General features: G+C 36.3%; 1 pseudogene; it reads right to left on the reverse strand.

The window, feature by feature from the left end:
* Window positions 1–19,087, reverse strand: part of LOC132564926 (uncharacterized) — a 39,419-nt pseudogene extending 20,332 nt beyond the window's left edge.
* Between the last annotated feature and the right edge of the window lie 179 nt (window positions 19,088–19,266).

Below are 19,266 nucleotides of genomic sequence, written 5' to 3' on the forward strand. Positions count from 1 at the left end.
AGCGCACTTCAAATTTTCTATGCCAAGAAGATGTGTCGGGATAATTTCATTGTCATTTGGATTATCCTAAGTCTCTTCAATGAATCACAAGTAACCATAGAATCATTGTTACACACTGTGTTGTCCTTTGATACAGATCGTGGTCTTCTTCTAAAGAACATCATAAACACATAACTGACTTCCACTCTCTACACCCTGCCCCTCTGTGTTAAGCATACGAATCAACCAATTATTTCGAGGGGAATCTAGACTTCTTGCATATTTAAAGTTCTGTCTTTGATCTTTAAATCTTGTTTTGCAACTTGGGATAATGCATACATCATCCATTTTTTGCCATAAGCAATATCACAAAATAACCATATTTCTAAAACATTGAAACACAGGTAATGGTATTCTGTGTCTTACATAGATAAATCAAGCAGGTATAGAAACAACAATACTTATGAATAGGCTTAGATCACTAATGTGTAATTTTAGTATAAAATAGTAAACCACAGAATATTACAGCTACCGTTTGTTCCTGTGTCACACAATGAATTAATACTAGGGAAATGTGTTGCCTGAACAACAAGCCTTCACTTAATGACAGGATGACAGCCATGTGAGCCTTTTCTTTTTTAATCCAATGAAGCAAAATGTAGTTATTATTGTTTTCAATTAAAATCACATTGAAATGATGAATGAAATTGAAATAAACATATATTTGGATAAACGATAACAATCTGGGTTAAAATGTGTTCCTGAAACATTTTTACCGGTCCCAGAATTTGATGAAATTTTCATTTTCAATATTTGGTCGAAAAATGTGTAAATATTTTAAGTAAACAGCAACTTTAAGTTTGTCAGTTTTCCAAAAACTTTTCATTAAAAATTGTGATTTTTTCCCCGTCAAACGTAAAACGTTTGAGTTCAAAACATGAAGCAGACTTTAATGAAAAGAGTTTGACCCAATTTAATTATTTATTATAGGTTTCTGAACAAGTTTTGGGGTAAGATGTGCACCCTGGCTCACACCAATGACAAGGATAATTTATTAGGTCATTGCACATGCCATAGGTGAATTTAGGATTTTTTAAACATTCATTTTTAGGAGTAAACTGGGGTACAACAAATAACACACAATAAAGATTAAATTGGGATGTGGGCGAAAGTACAGGTACTATGAAATTCAATGTCTCGTCAGTAATGCTGAGTGCTTAAATGTTAGCTTATGAGACGACCGAGGAAAATCAAAAGTAATCGGAAGAAATGTCAAATGTAAATGGCGGTGCATAGTAGCCCCAGAATTCAATATATTTAGTAATTTCTACCAATCGTATAATTTCAGAAGAACTTCAAGTATGGTTTATATTGCATTAAAGGACAATCAATGTTACAATTTAACATTTCCAATTGATGTTTTGTTTTCTGTAAACTCTTTTATGTAGTCCCATTTTAAACATTACTGTCATAAAACCAGGACCAGATGAAAGAAATATATTTGGAAAATATTTATCTTTAGAATATTTTTTTAATGTAAAAGCGTCATGCTGATCGCTATTTCAACTGACGTCATCCTCTGTAAGAAATTCAGAAACAGCTATAAAATTTCAAACTAATTTCTATGTCTGTGTCATGGTTATGTTCCACATATTGTCACTATTTCATAACGCTATTATATCTAAACATTAAACAAATTTTATTAATTATTTTGTGTATCCATTAGCTGCGATATTATTTACTATTTAAGTGGCTGTTCGAACCTGGTTTCATCTTCGAAATCAGAGTGTTCATCCTTAGATGTCTTAATGGACCTAACTGCGACAAGGACTTGGTTACCGATGATACGACACCAGCTGCAGTGGCATGCAGCATGGCTTTGATCTCTTTGATACCAGATAAATGAACAGCGCGGAAGCGTCAAAGTAATATTGACTCAATACGGTTTGGATGTAGTTCTCAATGATCCACGAAAGCCATGTATTAATCTTTCTTTTCGCCCGTAGACAAGCAATGGCGAACAGAGATCATATTGTAAGGGGGTAGATAAGCTATGAACAGGTGTATCGCTGCTTTAATCGAATTGGGGATAATGTTTTCTTGAACCCTAGTCTTGGGAAAAGGAGAAGTCACTTCTGTATCAATTATGTGACGTCAAGGCAAATAATGAAATGACGTCATGTCAACTGTAGCGCCACTTTAACAGTGTTATGCACACTCGAAGGTAACATCAACATATTGGATACTTATCTATGTGATTTAACAGAGCAAAAAGGAAGATGGAAGATTCCACCCTTTGTATCCTACCCCTTTTCCTATGGGCACAGAACACTAATGCGCGATACATCGGAAACATCAATATTAGATTAAGTTCAAGATGTTTAAGATATTTCCATACTTGAGGAATTAAGAGGCATTAGGGTTAAACTCAATTTTATCTATATTACCAAGCAAAATTATTAATATCCAGATGTATTTTTTGAGCATTGATCGTATCCCTGTTCTATAACCCCATCCCCCACACCCATTATTTATTGCGACACAGTTTCCGTGTTGCGTCATAGTCACTTTGGGTCATTGACGTCATCAACAATCGGCATGTGGGTTTCAAGTGGAATGGTTGTACGTTTTAGAAAATACAAATTCTATATCTTAAGTTCTCTTTTTTATGAATACCGTAAATTATGCAACTTATTTGAGCTAGGGAACCCTTCCTTTTACTTTCAGTTATTTTAATCTGCAGATAGAGATAGTTTTTTTTCTATTTTGTATTAAAATCTCCATCTTGTAAACACTGATTCTCTAAGTATTGTTAAATGCACAAACAGAAAAGAGATAATGATATGAGTTCTTTTATTTGAAAATTCGAAATTGTTAATTCTTTATTTCATTTTACGGGCTCAAAACTCCACAGCAACCAAAAAAAAATGTTAACCGAACGATTGCTTAAATCGCTATTTTCCGAAGGAAATCTATTTTAGGATTTTTTAAGAGATTGTTATGCTTAATATTTTGTACTTTTCACCAAAATATCCACATACTCCAAGATCAAGAAACGAATTGAAATATTTGCATGGTGACCATTTTTGTACTTGCAAGAAGACTTCCATAGTTATATTCATGAAAAGTACACTAGCAATGGAAAACGTTGAAACTGTTGACACTAAAATCATACCTTGACGTCAACTTCGCCGTCACTAAATGTAGTCCACAAAATAAACCCTTCAAAACCTCATATTTTGATCCCTACATTTAGATTTTTCGCCTGAAAGAAACCAAATTATATGAAAACCAAAAGTATTATGTTGAAATTGATTTTATATGGAATTATATCGTACTTCAAAATTCTTTCATCAATCCTTCAGGATGTACTCCTCTGAGAAGTACAAGAACTCCAGTATTCAACTTATTTTCTGAGGATGACTTTTTGATATGTTTGATTTTAGAAAGTAATAATTCATTTCCACATATCATTCTCATTTTTCCACAGTAACATACGTTCTCCGTTATTTTCGCGGCAATCTTTTTTCAATAAATCTCCAGCTTTCATTACAAAGTAGGGGTGTTACTTGAATTTTAAGAAAACATTGTGTGAAAATGCCAAGTTTTCATTAGATTTAAAGAGCTTTAAACTACATAGTATCCAAAGACGAAAATGTTCCAAAATTCCATAAATCTTTTATTTGACCACATTCTAGTATTAAACTTTTCAAAAGAAAAAGCACCAAGAAAACACCAACATGGAATTATAATCACAATTCAAATTCAAATTCCATAAAACTAGGGCAAAATATGAACAAAAGAAAGATTTACACGGAGACTCCTGAAAAAGTACAAGGAAAATAAGACCATGTGTTTCGGAAGAGTAAGCTTCTGCTTCTTCGACGACAACCGCCATGTTAACCTTGGTCAATGTTTTTTTTTAAATGAGAACAAGGTATATAACAACGGAACCAACAGGTAAAATCACGAGCATCAAATACGTCCAGCTTCATGTCACACAAAGAAATAGAATATTCCTCAATGAGATCACCATGGCGACAATTAAACTTCCCTCATCAACTTGCATCTTAGCAACCAAAAAACATTGAAATTGTTGGCGCTACTAATAGAATCACGCTGTCAACTACGCCGCAAAAAATGTAGCCAACAAGCGAAATGTCTTTAAAACGTCATACAAATCATCCGGTTTCAACTTATGATTATAGATGACAAAATAAATATAAAATGAAAAAAGGGTAAGAAAAAAACTGCAAGATATTATTTTGAATTCATTTTATATTGAATTATGTCTTACATCTAGTCAAATCATCCTTTACTTGAAATTTGATTATTGTTACCAAAATGATTACATTTAGTGTCTCTTTTGCAATAAGGTGTCTATATCATGACTAAGTGTGAAATCAGTACTTAGTATCATTTTAACTGATCATCTGCCAATTACTTCTTTACCTGTGAATATCTACCTTTTACAAAATACAAGAAATTTCTTTGTTACTGATAAGGTTTCGATGAGCTAAATTTTGTAACTCATATGAATTTGTTTTTTACGCTCTGCTGCAAAAAGAAGGATTTTTAAGATAGCACAAAAATAGCCTTCTTTGGGTCAATTTTCAACTCGGGTCCATTTTCAACGTTACACCGGTACAACTAGTGCAGAAAGGCTTGTACAGGAATGATTTAGTTTCAAACAAAGCATATATAACCAAGAAGTGTCCAATTCAATCTTGACAAACTGTGATAATTAATTACACAGATCACACCTTTATAATTGACACCGTAACTGCTGGATCTTGATTACACAAAACGTCGCATCATATGACGCTCAGATTAATGTGATGTTAACTGAGAGCCGTCCTAACGCTAAATTGATGATGTAATGACGTTCTAGTATTTCTCTTCTGTGGCCTTGAAGACTGTCTGATTACAACCATGTAACCATTGTTTATTCTGACTGTTGTTTAGGCAACAAATTCTCCCTAAATGTCATTACAACTGTGCAAATATAATTCTTGAGAGTCGCTTCTAGCGGACTAACAATGTCAGCTTCCTATACAGAAGCTAATTCATTGGTCGTATGTTATCCTATGTAAAGTTTATTTCTTACTCTGGTTAATGACATCAATATCTTAATATGAATGCCCATAAATGGTAAATTGTTAACTGAAGGTCATATCGTATGAGATATGCGAGTTTTTTTTTAAATCGAATAACAGTATACAAAAGTTGATATATCTGACCTCTGTCTCGTCCGCCCGTCATATGCTTCACGATCCACTACACGCCTTGTCACAGGGAGTGATCAGTTATTCCGTATGAGAAGTTCTATATAATTATTCCATCTGAAACATCGGACAGGACCAACGTAATCATAGCCACTATATATACTTACGATCAACCACATAAACAAACTTCATTTTCATGTTTAGTGAACAATGTTGTACACGTGATGGGTGTTGTTAAAGTACATAGCACAGTACTTAGAATTATCTCTTGTGAAATGAACCATATGGATGTTTTTCCAGGCGTGAAAATGATCATTACGGATATATACTTTAATTGTTATTATATGTGATGATTCAACTCAAGAGTTTTAAGATTCCGTGTCTATATCTTTAGTTTAAATATGTTTTATTCAATACAACAATAAAATACACAGATATATTTTTTGGCATTTTGGGATAGGAAAACAGGTTACGAGCTTACATTAATGCCTTTCCCAAGTACATACAACAGCATGTGGAGCTTCACGTCTTGGAACAACTTCCACAGATGATATTGTGAATAACAATTAAATTTAAAAATTCGGCATAATTTATGCGTGTATTTAATAGGATAGACTGTAGAATACTTTTAATAAACAAAGGATATGACGCCGTAATTGATACTTGTGGTCAAGTTCATATTATTGTATGCAATGGTATCGAGTAACGTGTATCGATAATTGGTATGTTATACAATAGATTCCACACAAATAAATACTCACTACAAAAGTATCAAACTGTTAAACAAAACGCTTACTTTACTTTATAAAGCTCTGAACAATTAAGAAAAATTCTTATTTTCTTGTTTAGAGTAACTATCATTTCCCCATAGCAGGTTTGCTTCAGTAAGATTTATGTCAGTATTGTGTTTTGTCTGATTGTGGTATAATTAGAGTAACTATCATTTCCCCATAGCAGGTTTGCTTCAGTAAGATTTATGTCAGTATTGTGTTTTGTCTGGTTGTGGTATAATTACTACATGAAACCACTTTTCACGAACCCGCCACTACATAGTGGACTTTCCTCTAGATTTCTGGTATAAAGATGCTGTATTAAATGACTATATGTAAGTCGTAATCGTGCATGTGATATTTAAGGGGTCTGCTACCAGTGTTTATGTAATGAGGGACTACCACATTAGCGTTTTGTTAAAAATTTGAATTGAATGATAGATGGACTTTCACAAATGTCTCCAGGTATAGCGTTCTACAATGGTATTGAGGAATTCAAACACGTTTCTATATTTAACTGAGTTTTACAATACATTGAAAGTAAATCACTTGAGTTTCTTGTAAAATGACTTTCTCTATCGGATACTTTATCTGGGACTAATTTGGACAAGTGGTGTTTTATTGTGCTGCATTTTATAAAACTGTAGGATTTAATGGTTTTTCCGTCATTTAGATGATTTTTCCCAGCCCACAACTTCATAAAGTAAAGTAAACGTATACTTGACAATTTTTTTGCATCCGTAACAATTCTCGCAGCTTCAATCTGGACAGACACCCAAACAGACCGACTGACAAATAGACAGTAGTTTGGTAAATTACCCCAGACAATATCAGAATGTTCTAGTATAGTCCTAATTAATGAAAAATATTTTGTTTGAAGAGAATTTCTATCAAGAGTATTTTAGACTTCTGAATACAGCTAATCTAGGTGACACTTTTTTCATCATATAGCCAATATAGGTATTCCTTATACCATCATCTGATGACCGTACTCTTAAACATTAGTGGGAACTAATATTGGATACAGTGATGTTGTTCATTGTTATAGGATTCTAGTTTTCTGTGCTTATTGATAACGATATTTTTGTACTTGAGGTGAATTTAACTATCCAACAGATTATTAATAGTATTAACAGCAATAGTTGGTGTTCCGACAATTATAAGGCCGTGTCATCAGCAAATACTTTTATCTTACAATCAATAGCGTTCACTATTTCACTGATACATATATACTTAGAAAAAAAGAGGACCTAAAATTGAACCTTGAGGTAGTACACCTACTGTGATATTTTCAATCTGAAAAATAACTATTCATATAATGACTTTTTGATTTCTGTCAGATGAATAATTTTTACACCAAGATAATAATTTATCAGAAATTTATGTATCAGACCCCTGTGCCAAACCCGATCGGACGCTTTACTTATATCACAAAATGCAGCTATGATGTTCTTACCCGTATCTAAAGCCCTCCCAATATTGTTAATAATATCTAAAAGTGGGTTAGTTGATGCTAGTTGTTCATGCATGTATATGTAGAAATACACCTTTCTATTAACTTGATAACGATACTTATCAACGATGTAGGTCTATGATTTGAAACAAACGATTCATCATCTTTTTCGAAGACTGGTGTTACATTTTCTGTTGTCGATATAGAAGGATATATTCCACAGTTCATAGACTTATTAAAAAGTATAGTAAGAATTGCAGCCACAGGCTCCGTTTTTGCTTCCTTTATGATTCTAGGACTCATTCTGTCTTGACCTGAAACCTTTGAAATATCTAACATATTTATAGCGTCTTTAACATCCTGCGCAGAAATAACAATATTTTAAAGTTTATTGGGAGTGTTAATTGTAACATCGGCTAATGTGGCATTAGAATCATCAATAGTAGACTGACTTATAAAATAAGTATTGAATAGTTCTTTTTATTGTCTACATACGCTGTGTTACCATGTATCAGGTACACAAGACGTTTTTGTTGCGAAGTTTGTTAAAGTATTAATCAGTTTTCACTAATTCCGTGTAGACGTAAACGTGCATTTAATTGTATCGTTTAACTTTGAAATGTAATCACATTTTGCTTTTTTAATTGCACCAATACATGAATTTCGAGCCTGTCTAAGTCGTTGCCAGTGGTTAGAGTTTTACGTGGTTTTTGCTTTTTTGTGTCATCTATTTCGAATTCTTGTTAATATTTTCTAATTGTGTTGTGCATCCATGGTAGTTCGTAATGTCTTATAAGTACAGTTTTATTTGGAATACATTTTTTGGTAATTTCTAAAACCGTAAAATTAAAAAGAAAATAGCAATATCATCATCAGTCACATTTTCAATAGGGCTAACCAAGTCAATATAATTTAAACGACCATAAAACATTTTATAATTACTTTAGACATATAACCCAACCTGTCGTTAAAACAAGTTGTAATTAAATGTATCTTGATCAACATCTAACAATGTATCAATAAGACAGTGATATCTTGTATCTGCTGATAAATAAATTATATTTATGTGACTATGTTAGAAGCTAGTTTCACATGTATATCTAAACAACTGTTGAATAAATGCATTTGTAATCAGAGAGATGCACATTAACATAAGTACAATTGTGACACGTACAATTCTGTATAAGTTTATTTTCTAAATTCATAAGTAGCAACATCTGTCAGTCAAATTCATTTATTCAAAAGTTATGAAGATATTCGTATTAAATTAGCTTCATATATAAACACAAATATTGTAACACGATGTCACGTGTTCTCATAATGACCGCATGGTGTCACGTGTTCTCATAATGACCGCAAGGTGTCACGTGTGCTCGTAATGACCGCATGGTGTCACGTGTTCTCGTAATGACAGCATGGTGTCACGTGTGCTCGTAATGACCGCATGGTGTCACGTGTGCTCGTAATGACAGCATTATGTCACGTGTTCCTGTAATTGTCACACTATGTAACATGGTCCTACATTAACTAAACAATGTCGTGTGTAACCTCAATGACCACAGAATGTCACATGATCACACTTTAGTGACGTTAAAAGGCAATATAAATACCAACCTGTATAAAGGGAACGTGGTTCATATTAATTTTCCCTTTATCTAAATGTTTTTATAATGTCAGCTTGGATCAGTTAAATGCTTATATTTATCATTTGCAATTGCCATCTCTTTTTTACATTATCCGCAATATATCTACACTGTTGGCAGTTGATGAAACGGTAATACAAACTGGCTTTGGTGATATAAAACAGTAGTAATAACATACCATGGTAAACATAACAGTCACGTGGATAATTGTGTAGTCATCGCTCGGACCTGTTCATATGTCACATTAAACTGTCTAAAAACGTTCAAGTACAACCTAGAAATTCACTCTGGTACAAGTCAACACACATGACCTGGTTTAACAGGAACATAATAGCGATGTCAAGATAATTAAGTGCTAATTCAATAGACAGAGATGCTAAGGGAAGTCTTATCAAAATGTTTCGAGACATTGCCATCTAGAAACACACAATGAGCCTTTTACAGTATTGACTTTATCATAATATCAATACATAATCGGAATTTTTTGACAGGTCGTGTATATCATTTGGGATTTTTGTCAACACACTGACGAATTACACGTGACTCGAGTGCACGTGCTTATTTTAGTCACGTTACAAGAAGATTGAGTTTTACGATGAGCTTTGTACATTAATTTCCGCTCTGATGAACTGTGGGTAATTTGTCTGGAATCTTGATGTCACGAAACTCTATGTAGGGTTAGGTGAGACAACCTTTATAACCTGATAACTGAACAGGAAAAAACACAAACATCAAGATGGAGTCCCGACATGAATGCTGAAAAGTAAACTCTCACGACTTTCTGAAATTGAACTTGTCTCAATCTGTTTCACTTGATTTACGCGTGACCGATCGAGAACCAGTTCATTTGTCGTTACAAGACTGTTATGTCTTGATGGGGTGTACAATGACAACACTAACTCTGTGTATACCTAGTGCCAGAATGGTGTACAATGACAACACTAACTCTGTGTATACCTAGTGCCCGAATGGTGTACAATGACAACACTAACTCTGTGTATACCTAGTGCCCGAATGGTGTACAATGACAACACTAACTTTGTATATACCTAGTGAACACTAACTTTGTATATACCTAGTGCGAATGGTGTACAATGACCACTAACTCTGTTAACCTGGCTGTACAATACTCTGTGCATTGCCTGAATGGTGTACAATTACAATGACAACACTAACTCTGTGTATACCTAGTGCCCGAATGGTGTACAATGACAACACTAACTCTGTGTATACCTAGTGCCAGAATGGTGTACAATGACAACACTAACTCTGTGTATACCTAGTGCCCGAATGGTGTACAATGACAACACTAACTCTGTGTATACCTAGTGCCCGAATGGTGTACAATGACAACACTAACTCTGTGTATACCTAGTGCCCGAATGGTGTACAATGACAACACTAACTCTGTGTATACCTAGTGCCCGAATGGTGTACAATGACAACACTAACTCTGTGTATACCTAGTGCCCGAATGGTGTACAATGACAACACTAACTCTGTGTATACCTAGTGCCCGAATGGTGTACAATGACAACACTAACTCTGTGTATACCTAGTGCCCGAATGGTGTACAATGACAACACTAACTCTGTGTATACCTAGTGCCCGAATGGTGTACAATGACAACACTAACTCTGTGTATACCTAGTGCCCGAATGGTGTACAATGACAACACTAACTCTGTGTATACCTAGTGCCCGAATGGTGTACAATGACAACACTAACTCTGTGTATACCTAGTGCCCGGAATGGTGTACAATGACAACAACTAACTCTGTGTATACCTAGTGCCCGAATGGTGTACAATGACAACACTAACTCTGTGTATACCTAGTGCCCGAATGGTGTACAATGACAACACTAACTCTGTGTATACCTAGTGCCAGAATGGTGTACAATGATAACACTAACTCTGTGTATACCTAGTGCCCGAATGGTACCTAGTGCCCGAATGGTGTACAATGACAACACTAACTCTGTGTATACCAATGACAACACTAACTCTGTGTATACCTAGTGCCCGAATGGTGTACAATGACAACACTAACTCTGTGTATACCTAGTGCCCGAATGGTGTACAATGACAACACTAACTCTGTGTATACCTAGTGCCCGAATGGTGTACAATGACAACACTAACTCTGTGTATACCTAGTGCCCGAATGGTGTACAATGACAACACTAACTCACTAACTCTGTGTATACCTAGTGACCGAATGGTGTACAATGACAACACTAACTCTGTGTATACCTAGTGCCCGAATGGTGTACAATGACAACACTAACTCTGTGTATACCTAGTGCCCGAATGGTGTACAATGACAACACTAACTCTGTGTATACCTAGTGCCCGAATGGTGTACAATGACAACACTAACTCTGTGTATACCTAGTGCCCGAATGGTGTACAATGACAACACTAACTCTGTGTATACCTAGTGCCCGAATGGTGTACAATGACAACACTAACTCTGTGTATACCTAGTGCCAGAATGGTGTACAATGACAACACTACCTCTGTGTATACCTAGTGCCCGAATCAATGACAACACTAACTCTGTGTATACCTAGTGCCCGAATGGTGTACAATGACAACACTAACTCTGTGTATACCTAGTGCCCGAATGGTGTACAATGACAACACTAACTCTGTGTATACCTAGTGCCCGAATGGTGTACAATGACAACACTAACTCTGTGTATACCTAGTGCCCGAATGGTGTACAATGACAACACTAACTCTGTGTATACCTAGTGCCCGAATGGTGTACAATGACAACACTAACTCTGTGTATACCTAGTGCCCGAATGGTGTACAATAACAACACTAACTCTGTGTATACCTAGTGCCCGAATGGTGTACAATGACAACACTAACTCTGTGTATACCTAGTGAGCGAATGGTGTACAATAACAAACTCTGTGTATACCTAGTGCCCGAATGGTGTACAATTGGTGTACAATGACAACACTAACTCTGTGTATACCTAGTGCCCGAATGGTGTACAATGACAACACTAACTCTGTGTATACCTAGTGCCCGAATGGTGTACAATGACAACACTAACTCTGTGTATACCTAGTGCCCGAATGGTGTACAATGACAACACTAACTCTGTGTATACCTAGTGCCAGAATGGTGTACAATGACAACACTAACTCTGTGTATACTGGTGTACACAACACTAACTCTGTGTATACCTAGTGCCCGAATGGTGTACAATGACAACACTAACTCTGTGTATACCTAGTGCCCGAATGGTGTACAATGACAACACTAACTCTGTGTATACCTAGTGCCCGAATGGTGTACAATGACAACACTAACTCTGTGTATACCTAGTGCCCGAATGGTGTACAATGACAACACTAACTCTGTGTATACCTAGTGCCCGAATGGTGTACAATGACAACACTAACTCTGTGTATACCTAGTGCCCGAATGGTGTACAATGACAACACTAACTCTGTGTATACCTAGTGCCCGAATGGTGTACAATGACAACACTAACTCTGTGTATACCTAGTGCCCGAATGGTGTACAATAACAACACTAACTCTGTGTATACCTAGTGCCCGAATCAATGACAACACTAACTCTGTGTATACCTAGTGCCCGAATGGTGTACAATGACAACACTAACTCTGTGTATACCTAGTGCCCGAATGGTGTACAATGACAACACTAACTCTGTGTATACCTAGTGCCCGAATGGTGTACTAGTGCCCGAATGGTGTACAATGACAACACTAACTCTGTGTATACCTAGTGCCCGAATGGTGTACAATGACAACACTAACTCTGTGTATACCTAGTGCCCGAATGGTTTACAATGACAACACTAACTCTGTGTATACCTAGTGCCCGAATGGTGTACAATAACAACACTAACTCTGTGTATACCTAGTGCCCGAATTGTGTACAATGACAACACTAACTCTGTGTATACCTAGTGCCCGAATGGTGTACAATGACAACACTAACTCTGTGTATACCTAGTGCCCGAATGGTGTACAATAACAACACTAACTCTGTGTATACCTAGTGCCCGAATGGTGTACAATGACAACACTAACTCTGTGTATACCTAGTGCCCGAATGGCGTACTATGACCACGCTAACTCTGTGTATACCTAGTGCCAGAATGGCGTACAATGACAACACTAACTCTGTGTATACCTAGTGCCCGAATGGTGTACAATGACAACACTAACTCTGTGTATACCTAGTGCCAGAATGGTGTACAATAACAATGACAACATTAACTCTGTGTATACCTAGTGCCCGAATGGTGTACAATAACAACACTAACTCTGTGTATACCTAGTGCCCGAATGGTGTACAATGACAACACTAACTCTGTGTATACCTAGTGCCTGAATCAATGACAACACTAACTCTGTGTATACCTAGTATACAATGACAACACTAACTCTGTGTATACCTAGTGCCCGAATGGTGTACAATGACAACACTAACTCTGTGTATACCTAGTGCCCGAATGGTGTACAATGACAACACTAACTCTGTGTATACCTAGTGCCCGAATGGTGTACAATAACACTGACAACACTAACTCTGTGTATACCTAGTGCCCGAATGGTGTACAATAACGACACTAACTCTGTGTATACCTAGTGCCCGAATGGTGTACAATAACAACACTAACTCTGTGTATACCTAGTGCCCGAATGGTGTACAATGACAACACTAACTCTGTGTATACCTAGTGCCCGAATGGTGTACAATGACAACACTAACTCTGTGTATACCTAGTGCCCGAATGGTGTACAATGACAACACTAACTTTGTGTATACCTAGTGCCCGAATGGTGTACAATGACAACACTAACTTTGTATATACCTAGTGCCCGAATGGTGTACAATGACAACACTAACTCTGTGTATACCTAGTGCCAGAATGGTGTACAATAACAACTACCTCTGTGTATACCTCTGTGTATGACAACACTAACTCTGTGTATACCTGCCCGAATGGTGTACAATGACAACACTAATGGTGTACAATGACAACACTAACTCTGTGTATACCTAGTGCCCGAATGGTGTACAATGACAACACTAACTCTGTGTATACCTAGTGCCCGAATGGTGTACAATAACAACACTAACTCTGTGTATACCTAGTGCCCGAATGGTGTACAATGACAACACTAACTCTGTGTATACCTAGTGCCCGAATGGTGTACAATGACAACACTAACTCTGTGTATACCTAGTGCCCGAATGGTGTACAATGACAACACTAACTCTGTGTATACCTAGTGCCCGAATGGTGTACAATAACAATGACAACACTAACTCTGTGTATACCTAGTGCCCGAATGGTGTACAATAACAACACTAACTCTGTGTATACCTAGTGCCCGAATGGTGTACAATAACAACACTAACTCTGTGTATACCACTAACTCTGTGTATACCTAGTGCCCGAATGGCGAATGGTGTACAATGACAACACTAACTCTGTGTATACCTAGTGCCCGAATGGTGTACAATAACAACACTAACTCTGTGTATACCTAGTGCCCGAATGGTGTACAATAACAATGACAACACTAACTCTGTGTATACCTAGTGCCCGAATGGTGTACAATGACAACACTAACTCTGTGTATACCTAGTGCCCGAATGGTGTACAATGACAACACTAACTCTGTGTATACCTAGTGCCCGAATGGTGTACAATGACAACACTAACTCTGTGTATACCTAGTGCCCGAATGGTGTACAATGACAACACTAACTCTGTGTATACCTAGTGCCCGAATGGTGTACAATGACAACACTAACTCTGTGTATACCTAGTGCCCGAATGGTGTACAATGACAACACTAACTCTGTGTATACCTAGTGCCAGAATGGTGTACAATAACAACACTAACTCTGTGTATACCTATTGCCTGAATGGTGTACAATAACAACACTAACTCTGTGTATACCTAGTGCCCGAATGGTGTACAATGACAACACTCTGTGTATACCTACTCTGTGTATACCTAGTGCCCGAATGGTGTACAATGACAACACTAACTCTGTGTATACCTAGTGCCCGAATGGTGTACAATGACAACACTAACTCTGTGTATACCTAGTGCCCGAATGGTGTACAATTACAACACTAACTCTGTGTATACCTAGTGCCCGAATGGTGTACAAACTTTAAAATAACAACACTAACTCTGTGTTTCCACTTGTATGTGATTTTAAAGTTATGCATTTTTCCTTTTGACTTTGACTTATTGTGAAATAATGGGTATGATAGCTAAGATTTTTTTTATATTAGCACTAGAAAACCTCCACAACCAAGCTCCTATGAGAACCTCACATGACAGATACGTATTTTTGGTTCAGTGTATAAATCTTCTTAACGTGACTTACAGGTAAGTGTGTAGAGTAATATAATAGACACAAGGCGTAACCTCAGACATCAACCTGACCCGAACACCAGGAGAAAATAATCAGCTGCTGAAGCTGTCAATAGGATAGCTACTGAGTATGCGAACAGGTTAGTTCTATGTAGAGTTATTATAGCAAGATTCCTATCGATCGAGATTTTGTACAGATTCCAAATTCTAATTTAACAAGATAGCAAAGTAACGTTGATATTGATGTATCGCATAGCAATAAAAAAATCCTAATTTGTAGAATATTTGGGAGGTAATCTGAGAGACTCAAATTTTAGAATTATCTCATTAACTCACAACGCAAGACTTTTGATCAATTTATAAAACCGTTTATTTTACAGTAGATGTCAAAAAATAATCCCCGAAAGTAGCAATCAGTAGATTTATAATAAACATCTTTTATTCAGCTTGAAGAAAAGGATTTTTATGAATTGGCCATCATAGTAATTAATACATGTGTGACAATTCTACTTAAAATCGTAAAGAGCGATGAAATAGCTGAATGGTGTAGATTTCTTCACCGTCAATCCTATAAGTAATAGATATACGATACAAATGTATATTATTTTCGCATATACGTTTTGTGGAATCTTAGATCATCATTTTCTCTTTAATTAAACTTGAATTATATATTTACAATAACTACCAAAGATATATAATTGTTGAAAAATCCTTTAGATTCACTTCCAGATTATTAAAGTAAATTCCTTGCATAATAAAAAACAACTGTTCTACTCATTATCAAATATATATGTAGACATTCCAAACGGGATTTTAAAAATTTTCATGTCGTAAAAATAATATAAAGAAGACAAGAGCATACCCTGGTCTCCATTACGTGACCCATGTCGTTTACTAACAAAACAATGTCCGCGCTCGGAGAAAAAAAGTCGCTGCATTTAGCATACAACCGTAAATAATAGCCATTTAGTAATTCTATACCATCTGTTATAGGGAATCTATTTCAAACACATGCTAATTAAAACAAGATAAGTAGCCAGGACGGACAACTTCTCTGGATACCTTCCACCATACATAAACGACACAGACATTTTTCATAAATGTACCATGAACCACTAATTTGAACTTTTCACCATGTCTTCACCTTTGAAGTATTTTCTACCCAAACCTACTTAGCAATAGGACATCAACCCTTTCTCCTTTTGACCACTCGACTTGTTTATTTATATTTCGTCTTATCTTCACAGTCTGTAGTTATTTTGGAGTATCCACACCGAAACACAAATGTATCTAGCTCCTGGCTATTACTTTTTCTTTAATGAAACCAATATTTTTCACGCGGACATGTGCTTGGATACAAAAATGGCGAAGATTTTCAAAAATGAAGCTGGCTGTCGTTATAGGATTTGTAATGCCGACTTGACATCTTCTTATTCCTTTTCTTTTTATCACTCAATATTTTATTATATGATAAAATTTGTTACAGCTTTTTTTTTAAATTTTCTACAGCAGTCTGTCAGGTTTCAATAGTTAAGGGTCTGGTAACAATGACGAATCCTGGAAGGACGAGACAATGGTATGATGTAGTTAATTCATTACTGGCTATGCTGGGCCTGATTTCTAAACTTGTTCCTTGTACGTGTGCTGTGTGTCGCGTGTGTATACCAACAGTCTGTATCAAATAACAGGCTCCCTTGTTTGTAGTTTAACAAACGCTGCTCGGACAGAACTCGGCTTATAAAATGTGCTTAATGAGTAAATTATGTTTTCTATCATGTAAATCACATCTCACAGCAGTTGATAAAAACTGCGCTAGTTCGCTAGTCAACATTTGAAAGGCTTCACAATGCTCAGATGTCAGTGATGATATAAACATATTCCCTTTACTACCAGTCAACTTAAGAACGAATAGTTCAGTAAAAATCTCTTATAAAACTATTTTATTTGAAGAGATTTGGAAACCTTATCGTTACCCTTAATTCTTTAGGAATGCTGCTGGACTGACAGCTTTAGAAGATACGAGTAAGATTTGTTTCCTTAAAATAGCTCATTGTTTCTATAAATAGCACCACATATGTAGCCGGTAAACGCGTGTCTAAATCCAACATACCCATCAATTACGATACGATGGAGTTTACCAAACGAAACTTTCAGATTAATCACCGTTACATGGAATAGTGTCGTAGTATGTAAAGCTAGATGTACAACCCTGACCATAGACAGGAATAGGATAACCTTTACCACAGAACAATAACACAGGCGAAATCACGGCCGCAATCATCATCACCATCATCATCATCATCATCATCATCATCATCATCATCATCATCACCATCATCATCATCATCATCATCATCATCATCATCATCATCATCATCATCATCACCATCATCATCATCAACATTACCATCATCATCATTACATCATCATCATCATCAGCAGCAGCAGCAGCAGCAGCAGCAGCCGCAGAATCAGCATTTATTTAATCATAGATCATAAAGAAACACTAAATAAGAATATCTTGGATGGTTTGATATGTCGATTTAAAACTGTCATTGTTCCAGTATTACTGTTTTTAAGTGAGCTCATTGAAAGTTAGCGATGTATTTTATTGTGTTAGCGTTAAAAGCTGAAGTCCATGACCGATTTTTCACTAGAATGACGGCAGCATAAATAGTTTATATATAATGATTGGAATCATTCGAGGTAACCTCACTCCGGCAAAATTATACTAAATGAAGTTCCGTGAATGGAAACATAATATACCTTCGATAATAAAATCACCATGCTTCAATCTATTCTTAAGAATTAAAACGCAGATGGGGTAGGTTTGCCCCTACCAACATAAGCTATTTACCGGATCGCTATACCCAAGACATCATTAAATATGTACCTACAAAATATAAAAAGAGAATTCAGCTTGGCATTCTTGGTATCGGGTGTCTCCCCAGGGTGACTTCATGATCAAGTTAACACTTCACACACAGTAACGATGATATGTCGGAAATTCAATCTCTTTATTCTCTTTAGGTCACTGTGTTTTATGTCTAAATTAACTCGTGATAGTCTGTGGTGTCGTCTGTCTACGTTAAATCTGCTGTTTATCTACACTATCTGTTATACAAGTCAATAGTTCTACAGATAACTGACCACATGTCTTACATAACCCACTGAATACTGTTTGGTACAGGTCAGTCAAATGGTCACGGGTTTAATAGCAGTATCTCCGATGCAATATGTGAATAACCTGGGACAGTCTATATAAGTGATATCTCATTTTACGTTCTCATCACATATGACTAGTATTTGTGTTTACATTAAAATCCTGCCATATGAAAAAGCGATCAATTTGTTTTGCCAATTGCACATATGTGAAAGAGGTCTTCGTATTTTCCGAGTCTTTACAACTTCAGAAACTTTTTACTACAGGTGTTGGAGAGTTTAGGTACGCTGTAGATATATGAAGGACGGACCTGCCAATCAATCCTCAACCGCTGCTATATGTACTGAACGTTGGATCGGCCAGCCTCCGCAGCCACGGATAGCAGCAATTTTCCGCGCTATCCGACACAGCACAGTGATAGCGTAGCTAGGGATGTCCAGGGCAGCTTTCTGGGTGTTCATTATTCGTCAGTGTATTGTGGGTAGCAGTGATACAGTATTGGCTGGGATAACAGTGCACAGCTTCGCACAACAGATTGGCGTGACTGTGAACTATATATCCCTTCACATTGAAATAAGGACCTGTTGTTTTCTGGACATGTTTAGTAGACTACTGAGTGTTTTACAGTTTGTCGGCTGCT

Source organism: Ylistrum balloti, unplaced genomic scaffold, assembly GCF_031769215.1.
Source record: "Ylistrum balloti isolate Yb309-2 unplaced genomic scaffold, AGI_CSIRO_Ybal_v1 Utg369684, whole genome shotgun sequence".
NCBI classification, from domain to species: Eukaryota; Metazoa; Mollusca; class Bivalvia; order Pectinida; family Pectinidae; genus Ylistrum; species Ylistrum balloti.